The sequence below is a fragment of the Stylophora pistillata genome, chromosome 1 (genome assembly GCF_964205215.1).
Source record: "Stylophora pistillata chromosome 1, jaStyPist1.2, whole genome shotgun sequence".
Classification (NCBI taxonomy): domain Eukaryota; kingdom Metazoa; phylum Cnidaria; class Anthozoa; order Scleractinia; family Pocilloporidae; genus Stylophora; species Stylophora pistillata.
In genome coordinates, this window is record NC_142519.1 from 28,611,268 (window position 1) to 28,618,773 (window position 7,506).

Consider the following 7,506-nt stretch of genomic DNA (forward strand, 5'->3'; position numbering starts at 1 on the left):
AAAAAGATAGGTAAGCAACACTGTTATTTTTTGTAACATTATCTGCGATAGTTAATAATCATGTTAATACATTTCATGCATATAACTCTAATAAAAATTGCCATTGTGCCTTTATACCTGTAGGTGCAACATGTCTGTGGACTACACCTACGGTTCCCAAAGCGTGACAAGACAGTTTGGGCCAAATTGGACAAGAGATCCTGGATGGCAGTATTCACCATTATTCAATATCCCTATAGAAATCGTAGTCATAGATGAGCTGCACCTGATGTTACGCATAACGGAGTACTTCTAAAATGAGCAGGAGCTCATTTTAGAAGTACTCGATTGGGATGAGGTTTGTGATTTTTGTTGTAAAAACAATACCAATCAGGCAACAACTAAAGTCTAATCAAATAGGGTAGCCCACACTAAAAATAACAATTTTCAAATAATCGCAAAAGTTCATGAGCAATTGGCTTACTTTGGTCAATTTTCTTATTTTATGTCAGATAGAAAATAATTAGTATCTAGTGCACTCTTAGTAATCTACTTAGTTGGATTGTTTCGTTAGTATTTAGCGCACTCTTCATAATCTTCTTAGTTTGTTTGTTGCGTTAGTATCTAGTGTACTCTTAGTAATCGCCTTACTTGAGTTGTTTTACGTATGATGCACGATCCGGCTCACAGTAGCACTATTTATGCAATAGCGAAAATCTGACCTGACAAAAATCAGGCCTGTACGGGATTCGAACCACTGACCTCTGCGATACTAGTGCAGCGCTCTACCAATTGAGCTAACAAGCCAACTGGGAGCAATGAATATATGAACTTCATATATTTATTGTATTTGAGTTGTTTTGTTGGTATCCAATGCGGTTTTAGTAATCTCTTTAGTTGGATTGTCTCGGTATTATCTAGTGCATTCTTAGTAATCTGTTTAGTTGGATTGTTTCGTTGGTATCTAGTTTACTTTAAGTAATCTCGTTAGTTGGATTGTTTCGTTAGTAACTTGCGCACTCTTAGTAATCTCTTAGTTGGTTTGTTTCGTTCTCGCGCGCCCTTAAGAATCTCTTTAGTTGGATTATTTCTTTAGTATCTGGTGCATTCTTAGTAATATCTTTAATTGAGAATTGCTTTGTTATTATCTAGTGCACTCTTAGTAATATCTTTCGTTGTGTTGTTTCGTTAGTATCTCGCGCACTCTTAGTAATCTTAGTTAGATTGTTTCGTTAGTACCTAGTGCACTCTTTGTAATCTTCTTAGTTGGTTTGTTTCGTTAGTATCAGAGTTATCTACTAACTCTGGTTAGCATCTAGTGTACTCTTAGTAATCTCCTTACTCATTGTTTTGTTAGTATCCAATGAATTCTTAGTAATCTCTTTAGTTGGATTGTTTCGTTAGTATCTAATGCACTCTTCGTCATCTTCTTAGTTAGTTTGTTTCGTTAGTATCTAGTGTACTCTTAGTAATCTCCTTACTTTAAATTGTTTTCTTAGTATCCAATGCACTCTTAGTAATCTGTTTAGTTGGATTGTTTTGTTAGTATCAAGTGCACTCATAGTAATCTCTTCATTTGGATGATTTCGTTAGTATCTAGTGAATTATTAGTAATCTCTTTACTCGGATTCTTTTGTTAGTAGCTATAGTGCACACTCAGTAATCTCTTTAGTTGGATTTTTCCGTTAGTATACCGCGCACTTATAATAATATCCTTAGCTGGGTTGCTTCGTTAATTTCGTTTCTCAGTAATGTCTTAAGTTGGAATTTTGAATGCAATTTTAGTAATCTTTTGAGTTGGAATTCTTTTGTTAGTAGCTAGTGTAATCTTAGTAATATCTTTAGTTAGGTTGTTTCATTAGTAACTTGTACACTCTTAGTAGTCTCGTTGATTGGATTTTTTTGTTAGTATCTCGCGCACTCCTAGTGATCTCCTTAGTTAAATTGTTTCGTTAGTATCTAGTTTACTTTTAGTTATCTCCTTAGTTGGATTGTATCGTTTCTATCTAGTACATTCTTAGTAATCTCTTTAGAAGGATTGTTTCGTTAATCCCTCGCGCGCTCTTAGTAATCTCTTAGTTGGTCTGTTTTGTTTCTCGCGCACTCTTGATCTCTTTAGTTGGATTATTTCGTTGGTATCTAGTACATTCTTAGTAATCTCTTTAGTTGAATTTTTTCGTTATTATATCTAGTGCACTCTTACTAATATCTTTCGCTGGGTTGTTTCATTAGTATCTATCGCACTCTTAGTAATCTCCTTAGTTGGATTGTTTCGTTAGTATCTAGTGCGCTCTTCAGTTGGATTGTTTTGTTAGTATCTTACACGCTCTCAGTAATTTCTTTAGTTGGAATGTTTAATTAGTTTCTAGTGCACTCTTGGTAATCACTTTAGTTGGATTCATTCGTTAGTATTCATTGCACTCTTAGAAATCTCTTTAGTTGGATTGTGTCGTTAGTATCTAGTGCACTATTAGTAATCTCCTTAGTTGGATTGTTTCGTTAGTATCTAGTGCATTCATAGTAAACTTCTTGAGTTTGATTGTTTCTTTAGTATCTCATGCACCCTCAGTAATTTCCTTAGTAATCTCCTTAATTGTTTCGCTGTTATCTAGTGCATTCATAAAAATCTCTTCAGTTGGATTCTTCTGTTAGTGTCTCATTTTCTCTTAGTACTCTCCTTAGTTTAATAATTTTTTGTGTCGCTAGTATCTCGCGCACTCTTAGTAGTCTCTTAAGTGTGATTGTTTCGTTAGTATCTACTGCATTCTTAGTAATCTGTTTAGGCGGATTAATTCGTTAGTATCTAGTGCACTTTTAGTAATTTCTTTAGTTGGATTGTTTCGTTAGTATCTAGTGCGTTCTTAGTAATGTCTTTAGTTGGATTTTTTCCAAAGTATCTCATACATTCTTAGTAATGTCTTTAGTTGAATTGTTTCTTTAGTATCTTATGCATTCTTAGTACTGACTTTAGTTAGATTCTTTTTTGTTTTGTATCTCATGCATTCTTGGGAATCTCTTAAGTTGTATTGTTTTTTAGCATCTCATGCGTTCTTGGTAATCTCTTTAGTTGGATTGTCTCGTTAATATCAAGTGCACTCTTAATAATGCTCTTGGTCAAATTGTTTCGTTTGTGTCTAGTGCACTCTTAGTAATCTCTTTAGTTGGATTGTTTCGTTAGTTTCCAGGGCACTGGTAGTAATCTCTTTAGTTAGATTGTTTCGATAGTATCTAGTGCACTCTTAGTATTCTCTTTGGCTGGATTGTTTCGTGAGTATCTAGTTTACTCTTAGTAATCCTCTTTAGTTGGATTGTTTTGTTATTATCCTGCGCGCTCTCAGTAAGCTCTTTAACTTTGAATTTTTAAATAGTTTCTTGTACACTCTTGTCAATCATTTTGGTTGGATTGTTTCGTTAGTATCTCTCTTGCTCTTCGCAATCTTCTTAGTTGGATTGGTTTGTTAGTATATTGCGTGTACTCAGTAATCTCTTTAGTTGGATTGTTTCGTCAGTATCTATTGCACTCTTAGTAATCTTCTTAGTTGGATTATTTCGTCAGTATCAAGTGGGGTCTTTGTAATCTCAGTTGGATTGTTTTATTAGTATTAAGTGCGTTCTGAATAATCTACTTAGTTGTGTTGTTTCGTTAGTATCTACTGTACTCTTAGCAATCTCTTTGATTTAATTTTTTCGTTGGTGTCTAGTACATTCTTAGTTAAAATGTTTCAATACTACCTAGTGCACCCTTAGTAATCTTCTTACTTGAACTTACTTGAATTGTTTCCATAGTATCTCGTGCACATTTTGTAATCTTCTTAACTGGATTGTCTCGTTAGTATTTAGTGCACTCTTAGTAATCGTCTTAGTATGATTTTTTCGTAAATATCTCGCGCAGTCCAAGTAAATTCCTTAGTTAGATTGTTTTGCTATTATCTCGTATACTCTCAGTCATCTACTTATTCGGATTGTTTCATTAGTTTCTAGTGCACTCTTAATAATCTTCTTAGTATGATTGTTTCGTGAATATCTCATGCGCTCTTAGTAATCTTTTAAGTTGAACTGTTTCGTTAGTATTTAAGTGCACTTTTTGTAATCTTTGTTGGATTGTTTCGTTAGTATCTAGTGCACTCTTAGTAATCTCTTTCGCTTAATTTTTCGTTAGTATCTAGTGCATTCTTGGTAATATCTTTAGTTGGATTGTTTTGCTATTTTCTCGTGTACTCTTGGTAAGCTATTTAGTTGGATTGTTTCATTAGTATCTAGTGCACTTTTAGTAATCTTAGTATGACTGTTTCGTGAATATCTCGCGCGCTCCTAGTAGTCTCTTAAGTTGGATTGTTTCGTTAGTATCTAGTGCACTTTTTGTATTCTCTCTTGTTGGATTGTCTCGTTAGAATATAGTGCCTTCTTAGTAGTATCCTTAGTTGGATTGTTCGTTAGTATCTAGTGCACTCTTAGTAATTTCTTTAGTTGGGTTGTTTCGTTAGCATCTAGTGCACTCTTAGTAATCTGGTAAGTTGGACTGTTTCGTCAGTGTTTAGTGCACTCACAGTAATCTTTTTAGTTGGGTTGTTTTGTTAGTAATGCTATCTAATGCACTCTTAGTAATCTGTTTAGTTGGATTGTTTCGTTTGTATCTAGTGCACTCATAGTAATTTTTTTATTTAGATCGTTTTGTTGCTATCAAGTGCGCTCTTAGAAATCTGTTTAGTTGGATTGTCTCGTTAGTATCTAGTGCACTCTAAGTAATCTTTTTAGGTGGATTGTTTCGTTAGTATCTAGTACACTATCAGTAATCTCTTTAGTTAGATTTTTTCGTTAGCATCTAGTACACTGTTAATGATCCCGCTAGTTGGAATGTTTCCATAGTATCTAGTGCACTCTTAGTAATCTACTTACTTGGATTATCTTGTTACTCTCTAGTGCACTCTTAGTAATCTTCGTATGATTTTTTCTTGAATATTTCGCGCTTTCTTAGTAATCTTTTTAGTTGGATTGTTTCGTTAGTATATGATTTACTCTTAGTAATCTTCTTAGAGTTTAGAGCAGAAGTTGCAATTGTTCATCAACAAGAGCTTGAGAAACATCCTGGGAATTTGGTGGCCTAGAAAAATCAGCATCAAGGAGCTTTGGAGACAAACAAGGCAGCGTCCGATAGAGTAAGAGATAAGACAAAGAGCTTGGGGCTGGATCGGCCACACGTTGAGGAGAACAGATGGACATGTAGTCAAGAGGGCACTGGAGTGAAACCCACAGGGGAAACGAAAGAGAGGGAGACCCCAGCACACCTGGTGACGTACGGGAATTGCAGAGTTAGAGAGGAAACATCTCACGTGGAATGAGGCAAAGAGCAGCACTGCATAAAATAGAATAAAGAAGAAAGAAGAATCTTCTAAGTTGGATTGTTTCGTTTGTATCTCGTGTATTCCTAGTAATCCACCTAGTACACTCAATGTAATCTCTTTAGTTGGATTGTTTTGTTAAATCGAGTGCACTTTTAGTACTCTCTTTAATTGGATTGTTTCATTTGTATCTAGTGCAATTTTAGTTATCTCTTTAGTTGAATTGTTTCGTTAGTATCTCGTGGACTCTTAGTTTTCTACTTATTTGGATTGTTTCATTGGTATCTAGAGCATTCTTAGTAATCTTCTTAGTATGATGTTTTCGTGGATATCTCGCGCAGTCCTAGTAATATCTTTAGTTGGATTGTTTTGTTATTCAGTATCTCGTGCAATCTTAGTAATCTACTTAGTTGCAATGTTTTATTAGTATCTAGTGCATTTTTAGTAATCTTCTTAGTAATCTACTTAGTTGGATTGTTCAAGTTCGTTAGTATCTAGTGCGCTCTTAGTATTTTCCTTAGTTGGATTGTTACGTTAGTAGCTATTGCGCTCTTAGTAATCTCTTTAGCTCAATTTCTTCGTTAGTATCTGGTGCATTCTTTGTAATCTCTTTAGTTGGAATGTTTCCATAGTATCTAGTACACTCTTAGTAATCTTGTTACTTGAATTTTCTTGTTTAACAATTGGTTCATGCTTTAGCGTGCACTATCGAGTTTTGTAGCACATGGGAAGTTTGGAGGGCACGAAAGAAGCGTAAGAGCTGCCCAAGGCAATAGCCGAGGGCAACTCTGGGTTCTTGAGTGCTCTCTAAACCTCTCCCCACGTGCTCCACAACTCGATAGTGCACAGCTTAAAGCATGAACCAATTGTTTTATAACATAACCGGTGGAATTGTGCATCAAATCCAACGTGAAAAACGGACAACAATATCAGAAGTGATTGTTCGCGGTAAGCGAAATATTAAGTGAAGCGAATCGTGACGACGCTGATGCCGAGTCTCCTTTTCCGTTGTTTTTCTCTTTTTCTGCCTCATTTAAGAACTTTAGCCTAAGGGAATAGGTCGGAAAACTGTCTTCGTTTTGGGACTGGTGGGCCGAGTCTCTGTTTATATCCATTATTTTCGCGAAATATATTATTTTTCCCCGCGCTAACAATGGCCACTCGCGCGCAAAAACAAAAATTCTGGCGAAGTGATTTGATCACGCTATCAGCGTGCACTATCGGGATTTTTAGCACGCTTAAGTATACTGAATTTGATTGCACGGCTCTGCTAGCTATGTTGTAATAGTATATAGTGCTTTTTTAGTAATCTTAGTATGATTGTTTCTTATCTGGTGCACTCATAATAATCTTTTGAGTTAGGTAGTTTTGTTTTTATCTAGTGCACTCTTAGATACCTCCTTAGTTGGATTTGTTTGTATCCCGTGCATTCTTAGTAATCTCCATAGTGCACTCTAGGTAGTCTCTTTAGTTAACTTGTTTCGTTAAATAGAGTGCACTTTTGGTAATCTTTTTAGTTGGATTGTTTCGTCTCGTGCATTCTTAGTAATCTACTTATTTGTAATGTTTCATTAGTAGCTACAGCACTCTTAATAATCTTCTTGGTATGATTTTTTTGTTAATATCTCGCGCAGTATTAGTAACCTACTTAGTGGCATTGTTTTAGTAGTATCTAGTGCACTCTTAGTAATCTTTTTAGTATGACTGTTCCGTGATTATCTCACGCATTCCTAGTCATCTCTTAAGTTGGATTGTGTCGTTAGTATCTTGCGCACCTTTTGTAATCTGGTTGGTTGGATTGCTTCATTACTATATGGTGCACTCTTAGTAATCTCCTTAGTTGGATTGTTTCATTAATATCTACAACACTCTTAGTAATTTCTTTAGTTGAATTTTTTTCCTTAGTATCTAGCGCACTCTTAGTAATCTCCTTAGTTGGATTATTGCTTTAGTATCTAGTGCATTCTTAGTAATTTCTTTACTTGGATTGTTTCGTTAGCATCTAGTGTACTCTTAGTAATCTCCTTAGTTGGATTGTTTCCAAAGTATCTAGTGCACTCTTAGTAATTTCTTTAGTTGAATTGTTTCGCTAGTATTTAGTACAATCTTAGAAATATCTTTAGCTGAATTGTTTCGTTAGTCTCTAGTACACACTTAGTAATTTCTCTAGTCAAATTGTTTACTTAGT